Source organism: Ursus americanus, chromosome 16 (genome assembly GCF_024610735.1).
Source record: "Ursus americanus isolate L20-20 chromosome 16, mUrsAme1.1.p, whole genome shotgun sequence".
In the NCBI taxonomy this organism is placed as follows: domain Eukaryota; kingdom Metazoa; phylum Chordata; class Mammalia; order Carnivora; family Ursidae; genus Ursus; species Ursus americanus.
The window spans coordinates 47,557,004-47,577,826 of NC_142142.1; the positions used below are offsets into that span (position 1 = coordinate 47,557,004).

The 20,823-nt window shown below is 43.6% G+C and overlaps 1 long non-coding RNA gene across 3 annotated transcripts in view; it reads left to right on the plus strand.

Annotated features, from left to right (window-relative positions):
* The window catches only part of LOC123792674 (uncharacterized), a 131,745-nt gene that overhangs the window by 107,061 nt on the left and 3,861 nt on the right, over positions 1–20,823 (plus strand). For 2 of the 3 annotated variants that reach the window (XR_015726989.1, XR_015726994.1), the window contains exon 5: positions 18,204–20,823. This is a non-coding gene — a long non-coding RNA (uncharacterized LOC123792674). The remainder of the gene's footprint in view (positions 1–18,203) is intronic. The other variant, XR_015726990.1, reaches the window with a different exon arrangement.

A 20,823-nucleotide genomic window follows, 5' to 3' on the forward strand; every position in this document is an offset into this window, starting at 1 on the left:
GACAGAGGGGCGATGGTCACTCTAGCTACTTCCTGCTGTAAAGGGGCATCGATGAGGATCTGAGGAATGGAACTGCCTTGTGTCCCGCTGCGGATTTTCCCCAGCACGAGGTTCAGCTCCCCTCCTTCGTGGAGCCGCTATTTTGATGCTCTTGGGTATAGTTTCAGCGTCTTATTCCACATTTCATAACGAGGCCCATTAGGTCTGTTCAGTTAAACAGCGGCCTCATTTCAGGAGGCGGTCCAGCCGGTGGGCTTTCAAAGGCAGCCCTGTCGTGTGCAAGCAGGGAGGTCAAAAATTAGCCAGATGTGCAAGGAAACCAGAAGACTGCAGGATCCAGCCTGGTTTTATAGGCAAACAAATATATGAGGATAATTAATCAGAACTAGAATCTAACAACTATAAAGGTGGGTTACTGAAGTGATTTTTCCCCTCTCTCTAAAAGCATCTTGATTTCTCGTTTGTAAAACAAGTCCGGTTTTAACACACTTGGCCTATTTACATAAGTGCAGCAAGAACAGGAACTGGTCATTTCGGTTGTTTTCAATCTCATAAGGAATTTCAGATTTAGCCCGAACAGCCTTTCAAGGCCAAGAGCCAAGCCAAACACATGTTGTCAGACTCGCCTTCAATACCTATAGATTTGAGTTTCTTCTTCTGCCAGGATGTGACCTTACTCACCTGATAATGCTCCTGGGAACTCTGTAAGCAAGGTACCAGGGTGAGATTTTTCCCAAGGGGCTTCATTGGCTCCATTAAAAAAAAAAAAAAAAAAATCCACCTTAGTTCCTTAAAGCTGTCCGGTGATCTGAGCCTATGCAATCGCTCTCAGATAGGACGCTCCAGTCAAAGCCTGGGTAATAGAACCAGTGTTTCCAGTGGTGTCCTGTTGTGAGAATTTTTTTTTTTTTAAAGATTTTATTTATTTATTTGACAGAGACAGCCAGCGAGAGAGGGAACACAAGCAGGGGGAGTGGGAGAGGAAGAAGCAGGCTTCCCGCCGAGCAGGGAGCCTGACGCAGGGCTCGATCCCAGAATGCTGGGATCACACCCTGAGCCAAAAGCAGACGCTTAACGACTGCGCCACCCAGGTGCCCCTGTAAGAATACGTTCTTATTGAACTTATGGAAATAACCAGAATTTATTTCCCTTTTAGCCACTATCACAAGTTCCAGACAAAACTTCCTGGATAGGAACTTACATCCAATTCACAACTCACGTTTGGCATTGACGCCTCCAGGGCCCACGCTTGATTTACTACCATCTTTGCCTTGACGAGAGCCTCTTGTTGGTTAGCACCCCAATCCCGTTGGTTGTTTGTTTTTTTTTTTTTAAATAAAGATTTTCTTTCTTTGAGAGCAAGTGCACTCGAGCGCATGTGTGGGGGAGGGGGGAGGGGCAGAGGGAGACGCAGACTCCACTGAGCAGGGAGCCCAACGCAGGGCTTGATTCCAGGACCCCAGGATCATGACCTGAGCCGAAGGCAGACACTTAACCTACTGAGCCACCCAGGCGCCGTTCCCCCCCCCCCCCACCATTGGCTTCCTTTCTTAACCAAGGTTTATAAAAGTCTTGCTGTCACGCTAGTGAAAAAAGCTCTCCAGTAACCCAGTACACCAACAAAAGCCTGTAATTTCTTTACCGTGTTAGGGATTGGGGAAGGCTTGTATTTTCTCAGTGATCACCCCCAGCTTCACTCCTGTCTTAGCTGCCCAGAGGATACCCAGCATCTTTACCGACTGACCTGGCCCTTGGATCTTGTTGGTATTTACCTTCCATCCTCAGGACTCTGTACGCTTGTAAGGGTAAGGTACACACCAATACTGTAAGGACTCTGTACGCTAAGATGCCGGAGACAGGGAGGGGAAATCACGAGTTAACATAGCATCATCTATAGAAGGATAAAACACCATCTCCACGGGCAACATTTTTTCCAAATCTCTGGCTACCATCCTGTGACAAATTGTGGGATTATGGAGATACCGTGGGGCAGAGCCTGGAAGTACATGGTCTCCCATTCCACAGAAAGGTGAATTGGTCTTGGGATTCATGTCCTAATGGCAGGCTGAAAAAGGAGGACACAGGCCCCAGTAGGAGAGGATGGGTCTTAATGGATGCCATGTTGTTTGTTTTCTTACAAACTATGTTAGGTGGCATGCGCAGGTGGGATAAATTTATGGTGTTTCCTATAATCTGTTGTCCTTCACCAGGTCCCGTTAGATTTCTTTATAGGTCAAACTGGACTACTGAATGGGCTTTGAGCAGGTCTGATTCCCCCACGGTTTGTAATTCTCTCATGGTGGTAAGCTCATTATGCGTGCCAATCTGTAGGCAGAGATTCTTTGCTTGATAGTTTGTCTCCTACAACCATCAATAACCTTTATTTCTCCCTGAAATTGAGGGGTCTGCAAAGAGAAGTGTGTGTTCGGCTCCAGTGTCCATTAGAGCCATTACAGCCCGTTCATAGGAGATTGATAAATGGTTAATGCTCCATGGGGCCCCTGGTGGCCCCTACTGCACACACTAGAGGGCAAAGTTGGCCTGACCCCTAGCCTGTAGGGGTAGGGGACATCCAGGCCTGAAATTCCTATGTGAGCAGAGGGGCCCTCAGTGACGCACCCGGCTTTTTTTTAATACATTTTATTTATTTTGACAGAGAGAGACAGCCAGTGAGAGAGGGAACACAAGCAGGGGGAGTGGGAGAGGAAGAAGCAGGCTCCCAACAGAGGAGCCTGATGTGGGGCTCGAGCCCAGAACGCTGGGATCACGCCCTGACCAGGCGCCCCAACGCACCCAGCTTTTTTAAAGCCTTCAAGAAAATAAACTGCCTTCCTTTAGGCAAAGTCTTTCCACAGTCTTAGCAAGACTGAGTTGGGTTATCTAGATTTTTCTCTCGGGTCTCAGATATTAGATCTTGCCACAACTGCTTAAAACACACCTCGATGGGCCCCCTTTCTGGCATTTTATTGTTAGCAGGATCCTTTGTTTTTCCATTTTTCAACCCTGCTCTTTCCCTTATGGTGGATTCCTTCAGTTCCCCTTAAGTCAGCCACCATAGCAGCCACTGTAACAAAGAGCCAATTAGCCCCAGGGGCCAGGACAGATAAGGAAGTCCCGAACCACGCCCCCAGGGCTGGCTCTGAGATTCCGTCTCTCCCACCAAGGGAAAACAACTGTCTGGGCTTCTAAGATGCTGGGCACACGAGGCATGTTTCATCCCCAGTTCACACACAATTTCAGGACGTCCGGCCTAACAGTGGAGGGGAGGGCGCATCCCCTTCCTGGGCCAGGTTATCTTACCGCAGCCTTTACCAATTGATCAAATTAGCGCCCGTGATTCTCGCCCACCCGGCGCACACGATCTCCACCATAAGGCTGGTGGAACAGCGACCGAGGCCATCCCCCACATCCCAAACCCCTCCAACGCAACCCCATCTCCCCCAGTACCCCCCAATCTCAACAACCAAGCTGCCACCGCTTGCTGGCCCCCCACTCCCACCTAAAGCAGCTGGTTAGCTCCACCAGCTCTGCGGCAGAACATTCCCTGTGTAAAGCCAACAAGTCTCTCTGTCCCAGGGCTCTCTTTACTCACAACTCCCCTGCCGCGGGAACTCACAAAGCACACATCCATGGCCAGGCTACACCCGCAAGAGTTTGTTCATTTCCTCCTCCCCAGTGTTTAGGATAAAGTAACAATCCCTTGGGTACTCTCCAGGCGTCCTCTACTCACACCCCGGTTCCAAACACTCCAGAAACCTGGCCGTCTTCCCATGTGGCTGTGACTGGCCAGCATGGGACTCCCCCCGACCATGGCCTCTCCCCCAAAGGCCTCTCTACCCACGCTTGTTCCTTTTTCGCTCTCCTGCTGGCCTACCAATGATTAGAAAGCGGAAGAGGACCAGCCAAGTATCCTCTAGCCTGAGAAGCCACTTTAAAACCGAAAACCGAAGCCAGCCACTCCACACCACACCCACAGTGTCATGCAGGGTAACTCACCAGGATTCAGGAGGGTGGTGACGCAGGCCGTAGACAGCCGTTCTCCGCCACTCCTTGCCCGGTCTAGCCCTCAAGCCACAGCTTTATAGCGTAGGAGCGCCGTGGTGAGGTCCCGGGGTAGTTACCCTAATGGGCACCATCTGTGGCCAGAGGGGCCATGCTCATTACCTAAAGTGGGGCCTTCTGTGCACCACTTTAGAGCTGATCAGAACAAGCCTTCCCGCATTCCAGAGAGGGCATACATTAACCTCCATGGGGCCTGGAACACGTAGTTCCAAGGGAGGTCATCTCAGGGTCATGAACAACACGGAGGCCCAAGAGTGGGGTCCGTGTTGTCAGCACTCCTGCAGATGGAGAAAGGACAATTCTCTAAATGGTGCTTGGGCTATTTGTTACCAACTGGAAAGAAAAAGGGAACGTCTCCCAATCTCACACAAAAATAAAACCTAGTGGATTAAAGACTTACATGTATAACTTGAAATTTTAAAACCTTTAGAAGAGCTTTATGAACTTGAGGTAAGAAAGGATTTCTTAAGGGGCGCCTGGGTGGCACAGCGGTTAAGCGTCTGCCTTCGGCTCAGGGCGTGATCCCGGAGTCCTGGGATCGAGCCCCACATCGGGCTCCTCTGCTGTGAGCCTGCTTCTTCCTCTCCCACTCCCCCTGCTTGTGTTCCCTCTCTCGCTGGCTGTCTCTCTCTAATAAATAAATAAAATCTTTAAAAAAAAAAAAGGATTTCTTAAAATACACACAGATGCTATAACCATTAATTGATAAATCAATTATATTAAAATTAAGAATGTATATTCTTCGCAAAAAAAAGGAGGGAGGGTAAAAACAGTTCACGAATTGGGAGATTTTTTTTTTTTTAACTAGATACTACACCCAGTGTGGAGCCCAACACGGGGCTTGAACTCACGACCCTGAGATCAAGAGCTGAGCTGAGATCAAGAGTCAGGACATTTAACAAACTGAGCCACCCAGGCGCCCCAGGAGATATTTTCAACACATGTAATCATAAAGATTATGGTCCAGAATATAAAAGGATTCTATGAATCCATAAAATGACAATTTATTAGGAAAATGAGCAAAAGACATCGACAGATGGCACAGAAGAAGAAACAAAACTGAGTCATAAATTCATGTAAAGATACTTAACCTTAATAGTAATCAAGAAAATTTAAGTTAGAAACGCAAGATGCTGTTTCGCACTCAACAGATTGGCGAAAATCAAAAAGCTTTCCAAAACCAGGTGTGCGCAGGGAGTCCAACCAATGGCTTCTCTCGTGCATCGTCCTTAAGGGGAAGCAGTGGGGTACAATCACTTTGGAAAACTGTTGGCCTCACACTGCAAGCTGAACACGCCCTACGAGCCCGCGCACCCACTCCTGGATATCTACCTGGAGAAACAAAAATGTGCCTGGTAGCACTGTGTGTAATCATAGTAGAAACCTGGATGCAATGAAATGTCCCTTGATAAGAGAACGGGACAAAGGGCGTGGGTCATTGCTCTACTGAAGTGCTGTACAGAAGAAAGAACGAGTGACTAGAGCTGCACGCGCCGGCACGGCTTGTTCTCCAAAGGGTGCTGTTGAGTGAAAAAAGCAGGTCAGAAGACGCACGCAGTATGATCCACCTTATATGTAGTCTGAACACAGGAAAAAGGAAGTGTTGCGTTGTTTGGGGATACATGTGTAGTGGTAAAAATAGAAGGATAAAAGAATGAAAGATGAGAAAGATAATGGGATGTGCGGGAAGGAGGGTTAGTGCACAGATGTGCTTTGGGAGAGCCAGGCAAAGAAGTTTCAAGGTACTGGTAATATTCTATTTTGTGACCTACGTGGCTGGTACACGAGCCTTCGGTTTATTATAATTATTTATCGTTATTCACTCTTGAATATAGATGACATATTTCACAACAAAAAATTTAATTAAACGTTTACAATACTGTAAAGGGCGCATTTGGACACTTTCTTTCATTATTTACCAACATGCATCTCAAAGCTTTTTAATAAATTAGAAGTCACATTCACAAGCAAAATTAACACTAACACTAGAGAATCTTATTAATTTGCTGGTATTTGCCTGATGACTACAGAATTCCTGGATAAGTATCTAAAATTTTCAAAAATAATGAAACCTATTCTATGACTTTGCTTCTACTCAGATACTGCTGCGTAATAATCATTTAAAACCTCAGCCTTTAAAAATGTATGTATGTGGTCCATATATACAATGGAATATTACTCAGCCATCAGAAAGAACGAGTTCTCAGCATTTGCTACAACATGGACAGCACTGGAGGAGATAATGCTAAGTGAAATAAGTCAAGCAGAGAAAGACAATTATATAATTTCTCTCATCTATGGAACATAAGAACTAGGAAGATCGGTAGGAGAAGAAGGATAAAGAAAGGGGGGTAATCAGAAGGGGGAATGAAGCATGAGAGACTATGGACTCTGAGAAACAAACTGAGGGCCTCAGAGGGGAGGGGGGTGGGGGACTGGGATAGGCTGGTGATGGGTATTAAGGAGGGCACGTATTGCATGATGCACTGGGTGTTATACGCAACTAATGAATCATCGAACTTTACATCAGAAACCAGGGATGTACTGTATGGTGACTAACATAATATAATAAAAAAACATTTAAAAATGTATGTATGCCTTATAATATACATAATAGTAAACCAGTAATGAGATCTAATTTGTTCACAAAACCACAAATGCTAAATGGAGGCCTGCCCCAAAAATGTCTTACTGCACAGACAATCAAAACATTTGGAGACCACTGCTCAAGAAACAGGCAGAGTGGGACGTCTGGGTGGCTCAGTCAGTTAAGTGTCTGCCTTCAGCTCAGGTCATGATCCCAGGGTCCCTGGGAGCCTGCTTCTCTCTCTCCTGCTCCCCTTGCTTGTGCTCTCTTTCTCTATCTGTCTCTCTCAAATAAATAAATAAATAAATAAATAAATAAATAAATAAATAAATAAATAAAATATATATATACAGGCAGTGTTTCTCTAATTGAAGGTGCCCACAAGTCTCCTGAGCACCTGTTTATTTGTTTTTTAAAAAGATTTTTATTTGAGAGAGAGCATGAGAGGCAGAGGGGCAGAGGGAGAGGGAGAAGCAGGCTCCCCACGGAGCAGGGAGCCCGATGCGGGACCCGATCCCAAGACCCTGGGATCATGACCTGAGCCAAAAGCAGACACTCAACTGCCTGAGCCACCCAGGGACCCCTCCTGAGCACCTGTTTCAAATGCTGTCTCCTGGACATAACCTCCAGGATTCTGATTAGGTTGGTAGGGAGAGAGACCCAGGATCATGTATTTTTAATACACACTCCAGGCTATTCTGATGCTAGTGGCTCCTCGGGCCCAATTTTGCTGTAAGTATAGACAACAGTTAAGCCACATCTTCACAGACCTATGTCCCCAGACTATGCAGAATTGCTTTTCCTGAATGGACCTTTGGCATGATGCCACTGGCTTGCACCAAGGGGCTCTGTAGGAATGGAATGGCCTTTTTAAATTCATGCCAGCTCCGAGAATGAGACGTAATTGATGACATATGTAGAGGGCGGATCACGGAGCCTCGTACAGGGTGCGTTTTTAATAAATGGTGGCTTCTTATTGTTATAATTCTGTTTTATGTATTAATTCTTCTTAGGAGAGCACTTAAGAGCAAGTTCTTTCTCTTAGTATAGGGAAGAATTATGCTGTTCTTTATAACACGGCAATTTGACAGTCTGGTTCTTAGTTCAATTTATTTTGATACTTGGTTTAAACGGCTGTCATAGCTGACAAAATGTACCTCCCACGGATATGTAGATCTCAACAGAAGAAGTGACGCATTGGTTGGACTAAATGATTATACCTATTTTTTCGACCTCATTAGTTATTCTAAGCAATCTGTGTGTGTATGTGTGTGTGTGTGTGTGTGTGTGTACAATACACACTCAGTTGAGTGACTTTTGCATTGTTTTCTAGGGAACTTGGAACCAAATCAGTGACTCTTAGCACGTAGGTAGAATTTTATGATGTGCAAAAAAGCATCGAATTTTTCATATTCTTACCCTTCTCACCTACTTCTTATAATGCTATTTTGGGGGTTATTTCTGTATTCCTTTTATTGCCAAAAGAGTCGTTGGAAGGCAGTGAGAGGAAGGGAGGAGAGCGTGGTGAGGGGGGACGCGGCTGAGCCGGCGGAGAGCAGGCACGGGTAGGCAGGAGGGATCGGAGGGTCTTGTTCAGCTCCGCTTCCTACCTTGTCCCGGAGCCGTAATCAGAATTTGGGGTCAGATATCCCATCCATATCACCGTCTTTCATGGCTCTTTTGCTTCCTCTCTCTGGATATTTCACCAATTCTATATTCGTTACATAAATACCACCAAATTAAGAAGCTCTTTTGTGGAGAATTAGCTGTGATTTTTGCCTCTAAAGTGCTCTCCACTGCGTCCTGAAAGGGTTTAGATGCAGCTTTTTAACTGCTTGGGGAAAATTTCCAAGGGTTCCATTTAGACCATGACAGAGGAGCAGTCCTTCGCCCATTTCTCTTGGATTCTTTTCGTGAACCTAGAAAATTTATTTTAATTAGTCTTTAAGTTTTCGTTGGTTGAATTTTCGTAGGCTAAACTAATTGTTACCATTCCAACTCGTCCTAATAGAACGTTGCGAGGATCACGGTTTTGAAAAGAAGTTTCTATTTTTAAATGCTAGTTCAGAACAGATTTTCATCTTCTATTTCTACCTGCTGGTAACATTTAGCAAAAAATATCCAAGTGCAATAATAATGGGTCTGAAATGAGTGTGTTTACATAATTTTTAATAAATGAAAGCTACTCATTTTCTTTTCATCAATGCTTCACTCTTTTTAATGGCTTTTAATTTCTCATGCCTTTTTGGAAAGCCTGCATGCTTGATAATTTTCCTTTTTAAATAGTACTTCAGCATTCCAAAACACCAGCCAGCTTTAGAGAGAGTACTCCCATAAGAGATATCTGGATGAACGCTTTTACAGTAAGTGGGCTAGTATTTTTTAAGATGTTAATAACTTTGCTGATTTGGTCCCTCCTAAGGTTGCAGTTAAAATTAATGGGGGGGAAAATCCCAAACAGTCATACACTTTACAGGACAGCCAAAGAGTATTCAGGCATGGTGGACAAGTAAAACAGGTTTTGAAGTAATAATGATAGGCTCTCTTGCTGACGATGAAAAGTGAAGTTTTACAAGAAGAAATTTATTCTTATACCTTTTTAATAATTGATAATGTCAGTAAGGAAAGAGAACTTGTAAAATGCCGGTTTTATTGGCGTTCTTATAAACACAGTCTCTGCTAGCTTCTCTTGGGTACGTGCAGCATACAAGGCTGATTGATGACATTGATAATAATAGGAAAACCCTGCTATACGCTTATTAAATACAAAGCCCCATGTGAGGGGGCTTAGATTTGTCACTGCGCTAAACACTCCGAACGACCACAGGGGATAATGGTATTATCCCTAGTTCGTAGAATTCATGGGTTCTCAGAAAGGTTAAAAAACTTGCCTAAGATCGTCTTGTTCTCAACATAGGTGGCAACTCTGTTCTGCTTGAAATACCCTCTTCCCTGGGTACAGTCACACTTCCTCTTGGGCTCTCCTTGGCTTTTTCTGGCCATTCCTCAGTTTCCCTTCGGTCATTTCTCCCTCTCGTCCTAACCTCTCCATGCTGATCCTGTAGATTTTCAGGCTCCTTGAGACGGAGGCTCCATCTAGTCTCTCAACCCCGTCCTCAACGTAAAATGCCATCTACATGTATACGATTCCTATATATGGTTTATCACCATCCCAGACTCGTCTGCGTTCCTGTCGTCTCTCTTACTGCCTACTTGACACCTCTACTTGGATCTCTCACAGACATCTCATGCTCAACATGTACAAAATGGAACACTCGATTTCTCCCTGAAACTATTTCTCAGTACGTTTCTCCATCTCGGTAAATGACATCATCACCCACCCAGTGGCACAAATCAGAAACATTTTTGATTTCTATCTTTCTCCTATCTTCAAAAGCAATATAAGACCTAGTCCCATAGCTTGTTCCTCCAAAACAGAGCTCAAAGCCATCCATTTCTTTTCATATCCTCGGTCCTTGGGCTTTTGCCAAGCCTCCAGCCCTCCACTAATACAGCAGTCACTTGTACTTCCTGCTTCCTCCTCTTTCCAAATCCAGTCTCCATATAGTATTTGGAATTGTTTTAAAAATGTAAATGGGGGGGGGGGATAAAGAGGCAGAGCATGGAGGATTTTTAAGAGTAAAGGATTTTCTATGTGATATTCTAGTGGTGGGTACTTGTCATTCTATGTACTTCAGATCTGCACCTTGTCAAAACCCGTCGGATCTACAACCCCATAATGTCAACTATGAACTCTGGGTGATGAAGTGTCACGTAGGGTCGTTGACTGTAACACACGAACCACTCTGGGCAGGGGTATTGATAGTGGGGAGGCTGTGCAAGTGTGTGGGCAGGGGCTATTGGGGAAATCTGTCTTCTCAGTTTTGTTGTGAACCTAAAACTACTCTAAAAAATTAAGCATTTTTTTAAAAAGATGTATTCATTTATTTTAGAGACAGAGAGCACGTGCAAGCGGGGGGGAGACAGAGGCAGAGGGAGAGACAGAATCTCAAGCACACTCCCTGCTGAGCGCGGAGCCAACACAAGGTTTGCTTTCACGACCCCAAGACCATGGCCTGAGCTGAAGTCAAGAGTTGGAAGCTCAACTGACTGAGCCACCCAGGTGCCCCCAAAGTAAAGTGTTTTTTAAAAAGTAAATTGGATGATACCACTCCCCTGCTTACAATCTTCCAGTGGCTTACAATTTGCCTTTGAAATAAAATCCAGGTGACTCTGTGGCGGACAAACCCCCTACCTACCTCTCCAGCCCCCTCTATGCCAGTCTAGAACTTTCCACCCACGTGGGCTCCTTCTCATCTCTGCACACGTGCCACTCAAGTCTCCCGGCCTTGCCTTTGCTCCAGCCTCTGTCTGAAAGGCCTCCTCGGATGTCCCCTCCTTCATCCTTGCTTATTTCCTTCTTTTTTTCTCAAATCTCAGCTGAAGCGATGCCATCTCCGAGGGCCTGCCCGACCGCTGTATCTAAATGAGTGCTCCGCCCCCATTTCTTCTGGAAACATCCTCTTTGTTTTCTTCACAGGACTTTTCTCCATTGGAAATTGCATCTTTACTAGTTTGCCTGTGTATTATTGCTCTGTCCCACTAAACTCTCAATTCTGTTGAGGGCAAGGACTCTATCTGTTCTCATACACCAACTGTAGAGCTGACGTCTGGTACAAAGTAGGCCATCAGTAAATATTTGATGAATGAATGAATGAATGAATGAATGAATGAAGTGCATCTGGCTGGCAAGTGGTGAAAGTAGGATTCAAACCCTGTACGACTCTGGAATCTGCGTTCTGTACCATTATCGTGAGCAAAATGAACCTGTCTTCGGTGGCGCTGTAATGTGAGATGAATTTTATTACACAAATCTAAAACTCTTTGACATGGGATAACCCATGTGAGAACCCTTCAGTGACAACACCGCGCTCGGTTGGCCTCTACCCTCCCAATGAACGGTGTTGCTGGATAACGGGAAGGGTGGCGCACGGGCATTTTGTTTACTAAGACGCGCAGACAAGGTCCCCTGCAGTGACTCTTTCAACTCGATCAAATATTCTGTGAAATCAGATAAAACGACTTCGGGAAAGTTACTTAACCTCTTCCGACCGCTGGTCCTTCATCTACAAAATAGTGAAACAACTACTTGGTGGGGTTGCTTAGGAGGACTAAAGGAAATCACAGATGAAACGTCCTCCCCGCAGCGTTAGTCCAAGGTGAGCAAAGAATAACTGTGGTTCTTTTTTTTTTTTTTAAAGTCTTAATTCTTCAGTTGACTGAAAAACTCTAATAATCCTACTTTAAGGGTAACTAACCAGGGTTCCTTTTTTAAGCGATTTCTAAGCTCTGGCGTGGTTCAGATGCTGGACTGACATGCCAATCGTCAAAGACTAACGATACAGGGAGACGACGGGCGGGAGGGCTACCCTGCGGGGACTTCGAAATCCCCAGGCAGGCTCTAAATCCAGACCAACCAGACTTCCAATCTCCCCAGAGTTCACGCTTTATCCACAGCAGCGACCGCCCCGGTTTGAAGCCGGTACCATTCCTGCAATTTGTGTTCGACTCCTAAGTTGACATTCCCCACCAAGGCACAGCTTTGAGGGAGGTGCAAGAAAAATAGGGCAACATGCCTGCTCTTTGCTAAGTCACTTTTCAAGAGAACTTTGATGCGGGTCATTGATTCGGCCTGAAACGACAATAGCAACAAAGTAAACACTGATACGTAGGGATGGGCAACTGTCTTTCTTTCTTTTGCCTCACAGGACATTGCTGTCCAGGATTTGCCAAGTGCTCTACTTCATGGGCTCAATGAAAGTCGTGGGTCCCCTTTTTCTTGGGATCAGTTGGAGGGGGCTATTTCTTTCTTAGGAAAAATGTCAGAATTTCTTTTCTCTCTCTCAGGTTTGGGATGTTACTGTGACAAAACCAGACAAGCTGGTGGAAGAAGCCACAGAGTTTTTAGAGAAAGTGGAAATGTAAAACAACAACAAAACCCAGAATAGAATAGATTTAAACAGTTTAAATTTGTAATTGAGGGTATAGCTGACACATAATATTAAATCAGTTTCTCACGTACAACATGGGCGATCCAACAATTCTACACCTTATGAAATGCTCACTACCGTTAGTATTACAGTGTCATTGACTACACTCCCCACGCTGTACTTTTCATCCTTGTGACTTATTTATTTTGTAATTGGAAGTTTGTACCTCTTCACCCCCCTTCGCCCACTTTGCCCGTCCCCCCACACCCTCCCCTTTGGCACCCACCAGTTTGTCCTCTGAATTTATGAGTCTGTTTCTCTCTTTGTTCTCATTGTTGCTGTTTGTTCCTTGGTTTTGTTTTTCGGATTCCACATATAAGGGAAATCATATGATATTTGTCTTTTTCTGTCTGGCTTATTTCACTTAGCATGACACCCTCTAGGTCCATCCGTGTCACTGCAAATGGCGAGATCTCGTTCCTTTTTGTGGCTGAGTAATAGTCCTACTGAATAGCTGCCACATCTTCTTTATCCATTCATCTATGGGTGGACACTTGGGTTGCTTCCATATTTTGGCAATTGTAAATAATGCTGCAGTGAACATAGGGTGCAATCTATCTTTCCAAATTGGTGTTTTCATTTTCTTCAGGTAAATATCTAGAAGTGGAATTACTGGATTTTGTGGTACTTCTGTTTATCGTTTTTTGAGGAAACTTTATACTGTTTTCCAGTGGCATGATAGATTCCTAGTGTCTTCTAACTCCAGAAAAATTAAATAGACCTTTTGCTAAGTATTTATTTGTTTTGGAGAAGAAAAACTTAGAGCTAAGTACTACAAATTTAAAGATTTATCATAATGATATTATTTCTTACAACTCACCCTGAGGCCCTATGTTGCTGGACGCCCGCACACACACACACACACACACACACACACACACACACACACACAGAAACTGTAAAATTAATGGAACCTTAGCTGCCCTTGATAGCTGGACCTTGGGCAAATGGGGATGGCCAAGGAAATAGTTTGACAACATCCTAGGGGAAAATTATTGGTGTTTCTGATGTCTCTTATGGATTGGCTTTAATATTTATTTACTTACTGTTCAAGGAAATCAGTTTAAAATTTTCATTTATAAAATCAGTGAAGTTTATTCCAAAGATAATTGTATCAAGACACTTTGGTTTTTTCTTCACATGAGTTTAGTGTCTGCAAGTAATATTTTATTAAATTCACACTTTCTTCCTCAGGGTAATCTTGTCTTTACATTTCATTTCTCAGTTCTGAGCTCCATTAGATTTTTACAGATTTTAAATCTGAGGGAGTCATTGTTCAGCTTTGTACAGTATTTCCAAGTATCTCAAAGACAATTAAGATCATTTTCTCCTACCTTTTAATAAAGTCTACTTAGGGGTTTTGTAGTAAAAGTGAACTTTCCTTTTTCGACATTTTTGGAAAGGGAAGATGCTTTGGATGCCATCTGCTCAGTCTGGCTTTCTCCCGTTCCCATGGGAAGTCAGGACCAGCCCTGCCTCCCCCCCCCCCCCCCCCCCCGCAACGTACTCTCTACCACCCCCAGCTGTGCTTTATTATGCACTGGAATGAAATGTTTCTTGGCCTTGTTACGCACTGGAATGAAATGTTTCTTGGCCTGCCTTCACAAAACTGAAAGGTTATACCAGTCTCATTTTTCCAACCCATGTGCATTTACACCCTTCTGGTGAGAGGGAAAAACCCAGAATGGGACTGGAATAGATAATGTGGGAACTGGTGAAAATGCTTACATTTACAATTATGTACACCAATAAGACAGCCATTGGAGGACTTTGCCAGTGATTAGTGCCTAGAGTTCATGGTTTGGGGTGGCATTTAAAGAACCTACTTCTAAGAGTCGGCTCAAAGAGAAGCCATTTTGTTGTTTTTGTTGTCGTTTCTACAACAGAGCACCTTGGAACGATGCTTCTTGGTAGAAGACTTAGAAATACACCCACACAGCTTATGACATTTTATTATGAAATTTTAAAAATCACCATCTAGTTTTAAGTTCTGTAGTTCATTCTCCCATGAAAGAATAGAAAACTCTAAAGCAGAGGAAGTAGAAATGGTTCACACTGATGTCGCTGTGAGGTCCTTTGATTTCTATGAGTTACGGGTGCCTCTTTGGAGGTCTACCAGGAAAGTTGATTTGTGATGACTTTGTGTTTCTAGAGTATAACGCCTAGAAATATCATCAGGTCCTCATGTGTTGCGACTGTTGGAAACCGCTTTTCCTAAAATAAAAACTATTTAGATTCGTACGATGATGAGTTTTCTGAGGATTTAGGCAGCCTGGGTCTTTCAGGGTGATTTGCCTAAATAGCACGAATTTAACCTGATTACAGTCGTTGGGTAAATTGTTCACTGTAGTCCAGGGCTAAGATTTCTCTCCCTCTGTTGACTCAGTTCTTAGATTCCACTTGAAGTTAATTAATGAAAGTCATTGTTTATGAAAAGGACGGGGCTCAAAGTATGATTCAAAAATGCTAACATGCGGGAGACGGGAATAAAGTCTACAGTGGCCGAGCGTCTCTGGGCTCTCCTGATCTTGAATTAATATTCAGAATACTATCCCAGCTCTTCTTCGCTTCATTTTATGCCTTGAATATTCTGATATGACACCTAGACGTTTTCACATTGTGTTCAATCATTTCCCCCTTGTCGAATTAGTTTGCCAAATTGCTTTCTGATCAGGATTCTGCAGGAGAGCGGGCTCCCTCCCTTGCGTGGACGCAGCTATTCCCCATGGCAGTTTGCAGACACGGACACAGCGGCTCACGGACAGCGTGATTGAATATACACTTGTACCTCTTTGATTTGAATGGTCCGTGCAGATACGTAGAATACATTTAAGGACCAGGACAGCCGGTTGCATTAAGAATGTTGATGGCTGGTCAGAGGAAAATACTGGGAACCGTGCATTTCCTGCCTTTGCTTAAGATATAATTAATAGCACATTTTTATGTGACTATAGTCTTTAAATAAAAAATGTCCAGGAGTTCTGGAGAGATCCAATGCAAAGCTTTTCAAGATCTAAAGTAATGAAATATGTTCTCCCTTTTGGTAGATTTTTGCCCAACTAGTATAAGGTAATATCTGTGGATTTTGCTAAACTCTCCCCGGAAGAAATTTAAGAGTAAGGGGGAAAATTTCAAGACTTCTGTATCTAAGTTTTTAGTTCCTAAAAGGCGTAAAAGACTTAAAAGGCTACTATCGTCCTAATTGTCTCATTACCTGTTGGAAATTATGAGATGAATCTACAGGCATGAGCCACATATATGGGTGGATGGGGCTTTTTTCTTCAGTTAGTACTTCATACGGGTGTGTGTGCAATACAACTGCGGTTAACACCCTTCCTCTAATTTCTCTGCCAAAATGCAGCATGAGTTAGGATTGAACGATATTAAATATAGGTAGGAAAGCACCACAAGTTATGAAAGCTGCTGCATGACCATAAGGTACTGTGATTTCATCTAATGAGAGAACATCTTAATTTCGAAACTGTTTCGTAATCAATGCTACACGCTAACAGATAAAACAGTAGCTAACCCAGAGGCTACATGCAAACAGAAACAACAACACAGCGAACGCTCTCCCTTCATTTGTTTCCTTAGCAAATAGAATTTGATTGCTGAGTTCTTCACGGAACGATGAGTCTTTTTGTGTTTTATTTCTATCTATAGACACAGAGATCTGTCCCTCTGCCATGGAGATGTTGTCTTATATGAGAATCGTATTTCAGCAAACATAATTAAACCATCACAAACAGAGCCTTCCATTAGTCAGACCAGAGTTATTGTTGTCGTGCTTTGGATGATGAAAGTATTTCACATTCTGCTGCGGGAAAAGAAAGACCGCTAAATATTTCATGGGCTTTTCTTGATCACATTATTTATTTCTCAACGTTTTAAAGAGATACTTAATTTTTCCCAACAGCTATTTTTGTCAACACGTTAGAGAAATAGATATTAAGGGCAAAATTTGCATGGGATGCCGAAAGCTGGTATTTTCCTGGAATGATACGTAGTGTGTGCATTAAAATAAATCTCACACTGTTCCCCAGAAAATGTCCTTGGCATTTGATGTGTTCTCTAAAGCTATATTCTGGTAACGTTCTGCATCTAAGGTTTCGAGGAGGGGGAGAAATCATATTTTGATTGGTGTGGTTCAATAGACATTCGGGTTTCATGCAAAAAATAAAAAGAGGACACTAGAGGGCGCTGTTTGATTTTATTTTTCCCCTCTGTTGTGCTGCAAATACCAGTGCATGGGGCACTGAAAAATGCCATCGTGTTCTCTAATCAGGGCCAAATTGCAATGAAATACAGGATGTAGAAATCCCCTGAGTTCCAGGAGGGAAGCTTTGGAATAGGGTAGATGCTAAATTAATTCAGAAATAGTAAACAAGTACTTCTTTATTACCCTAAACCTGCATGATTGTCATCTTTTGATAATTACTTAATTCCTTTGGTTGAAAGAAATTTTATTAGATTTCAAGCTCTCACTAAATGTCAAATGGTACTAAAAATAGCTAGAATATTAGACAATGTAAAACAATCAGTGCTCTCAAGTTTTGCCATCAGGATTTTGAGTAGCGCCCATACCTACTACTGGTTAAGAAACTAATTATAGAATTCCCAATTGTCAGAAATGCCAGACCCCAAGATGTTGTTTCTTTTGATATCAGACAAATACCAAGTTAATAAGATTCCCAATTAACTCCCTTTTTAACCTTTGCTAAGCGAGTGCCTTTCTTTTCCTCCTCTTCCTTGAGGCAAATCTTTTTGAGTGGCAGGAAAAGGCAATGTTCTCGAGTTAATCTAAATATATACTGTCGTACCATTTACATTTGTATAGTGTCACTTTCTAACATAAGAATATTTGAAAAGCAGCTTAATATTCTCCTTTGACAGAGGGAAAGTTAAGGCATCACTCTACCGAGTGATTTGTTCCAAGCAGAGAATTAGTAGAAGGGCCAAGATCTTTTTTTTTTTTATAATAATTTTTTATTATGTTAGTCACCATACAGTACATCCTTAGTTTTTGATGTAGTGTTCCATGATTTGCATATAACACCCAGTGCACCGTGCAATACGTGCCCTCCTTAATACTCATCACAATAGCTAAATTGTGGAAGGAGCTGAGATGCCCTTCAACAGATGACTGGATTAAGAAGATGTGGTCCATATATACAATGGAATATTACTCAGCCATCAAAAAGAACGATTACCCAAGATCATCTTCTGGTTCTGTCTTCCTGATAGTCAGCTAAGGGGCCTGTTTGGTTTTAGTTCTGTAAAGATATTTTCCTTGAATACAGACAGGAGTGGCTTGACTAAAAGATCACATGACAGCTGTCCCACGATTTCCAGTTCTTCTGCCCTCCAGGCTCACTGGAAGCTCGTCCTTCCCTGCTCTCAGTCAGTTACAGCCTTGCAACTTGCTTTGGACCACGAAATGGGAACAGAAGTGCCATGGTGTCCCTTTCAGGGTATGATTCTCCACCTTCTCTCCCCTTGCCTAGGTGAACCCCATGGCCTGGTGTTGAGCCGGCAGCATCACAAGATAACGAAGTCTCAAGAGATAACAAGTGCTGGAGAGGACGTGGAGAAAAGGGAACCCAGGTGCACAGTTGGTGGGAATGTAAATTGTGCCGCCACCGTGGAAAACAGTACGGAGGTTCCTCAAAAAACTAAAACTAAGACTAGCATACGGTCCACGAATTCCACTTGTGGCTAATTATGCAAAGGAAACCAAAACACTAGCTGGGAAAGGTATCTGCACCCCACATTCACTGTGGTGTTACTTACCATAGCCAAGCTATGGAAACAACTTGAGTCCATCAATGGACAAATAGATAAAGAACTGGTGATACACACACACACACACACACACACACATACACACACACACACACACAAGACAGAAATCCTGCCATTTGTGACAACATGGATGGACATGGAGGGCATTATGCCAAGTGAAGTAAGTCAGAGAAAGACAAATCCTGCATAATCTCACTTAGACATGGATTCTTAAGAAAAAAGAGAAAAGAAAAAGAGTTCATAGATACAGAGAATTGCCAGAAGTGGGGGGGGGGCAGTGGGCAAAATGAGTGAAGGGGGTCAAAAAGGTACAAATTTCCAGTTATCGAATAACTAAGTCTTGGGGATGTAATGGACAGCATGGCGACCATAGTTAATAATACTGTGTTGCATATTTGAAAGTCAGTAAGAGATCTTAAAAGTTCTCAAGAAAAAATATTTGTAACCATGTAAGGTAACAGATGTTAACTAGACTTATCCTAGTGTGCATTTCATAGGACCAGCGCCCACTGGCATAGGCAAGAAAGAAACCTTAGTGGGTTTTTAAAAAAGATTTTACTTATTCATCTGAGAAAGAGAGAGAGAGCACAAGCAGGGGAAGAAGCAGAGGGAAAGGGAGAAGCAAACTTCCCACTGAGCAGGGAGCCCAACGTGGGATTGATCCCAGGACCCCAGGATCATGACCTGGGCCGAAGGCAGACGCTTCACCGACTGAACCACCAGGCGCCCCAGAAACCCTAGTGTTTAAGCCCCTGAGATTCTGGCATGTTCTGTTACGACACCACAACCTAGTTTCTCCTAATGATAGACACGCTAAGGATGTCAACCAAGCGACAAACCAAAGGCCAAGAATAAAAGTGTGGCAAGAAGATGTTTAATTAAAAGAGTTAAAAAAAACCCCAAAACCCAACAAACTACTGTCTTTCATTTAGAACTTTCTAATGACTTTGATAAGAAAATCAATAAAGGGAAGTTATTAAATATGAAAACACTTCCTCCTGTGTTTTTAGTTAAGATTCATCTCAGGAAATCAAGTAAAACAGTCAGTGAGACATTCTTGTGTTCAACTCAGAATCTGTCTGTGAATGCCTAAAACTTCAGGGGTGTCACTGAGATGGTTTTTCAGGTGAAAGTAGGACACGCACGGAACACTGATTTCTCTCTCCGTGAGGAAGCAGCGTTGTGTCTCACTTGCAGTTGACAGTTGTGTCCCCTAACCCCTCTCCCTGCTCCGCATACGCCCAGATCTCAAGACGTCTACGCCAAAGTAACCACATCTTTTCTCCAGCAGTACAGCTGCTCTCTTAGCTACCATGTGTCACTGGCAAGGCCAGCTAGAACGTGTTGATCCTCCCAGAGGGCTGGGAGGTCAAAGCCCTCAGCACAGACTTGGTCTACACCCCAACCTCTTCAGCCCAGTGCCAGTGCGATGTGGTGCCTGTTACACGCAAGACAACACCGATCGTATCCACAACCACGGTCAAGGACGCGAGGATTTACGCTCAGCTTTTCAGAGTTCCCAGAAAAATGCAAAAATACCACCAGCTTAAATCCAAAACAACTTCAAAGTAAACTTGAACTAGGTTTTACTTTGTTTTTAACCTGAAACAGAGAGGCAGTTCAGGGATTATACTTAGCAGGCCCCCGGTTTACAGTTAATCACAGCAAATGCGCGTTTACCTACTACCTACGAGAGAGGACGCTGCCCGCTTCTCCGCTACCCCGCACATTCACGTAAGCATACGCGACAGAACACTTTCAAGCTCCGGCCAGCGGCGTCTACCAGGCCCAGCAGCTGCTGCTTTTTTGAAATCAGAGCACGCTATGCAGTACGCAAAGCTTAATATGAGTAAGAATGATTCCAGTCATCAAGTCCCGAGGGTCCTTGAACACGAAGTTTATTTAAGCATAAAACACATTAAAAATTATTTGGTTGATTTGTCAGAGAGAAGGGTCTGGGTCTGGGATGGGAGGTGGGGTTCCCCAGGTCTGCAAACAGTATCCCGAGTGGCCAAGCTGCCGTGGCAAGGTTGAGGGACACGAGGGTGGGGAGGGAGCTCATCATAAACAGGAGTGAGCAACACATGCAGATCACAGATCAGACGCTTCCGAACATCAGAAAGATTCCTCAGAGAGAGTCAAACCTTCCAGTCATTGCTTCTCAATATTGTTCCAACAGGCCCTTTCCCGGTAAAAAACTATGATCCGGAAATAGCACTGGTTTCTCCGGTTAGACTTCTGGACAGACTTCTCTAACCAGAATTTTGTTTTCCTTTACTGGTTTTTCATAGGAACCAAAGTTTCTAGTGACAACTGTTTGGA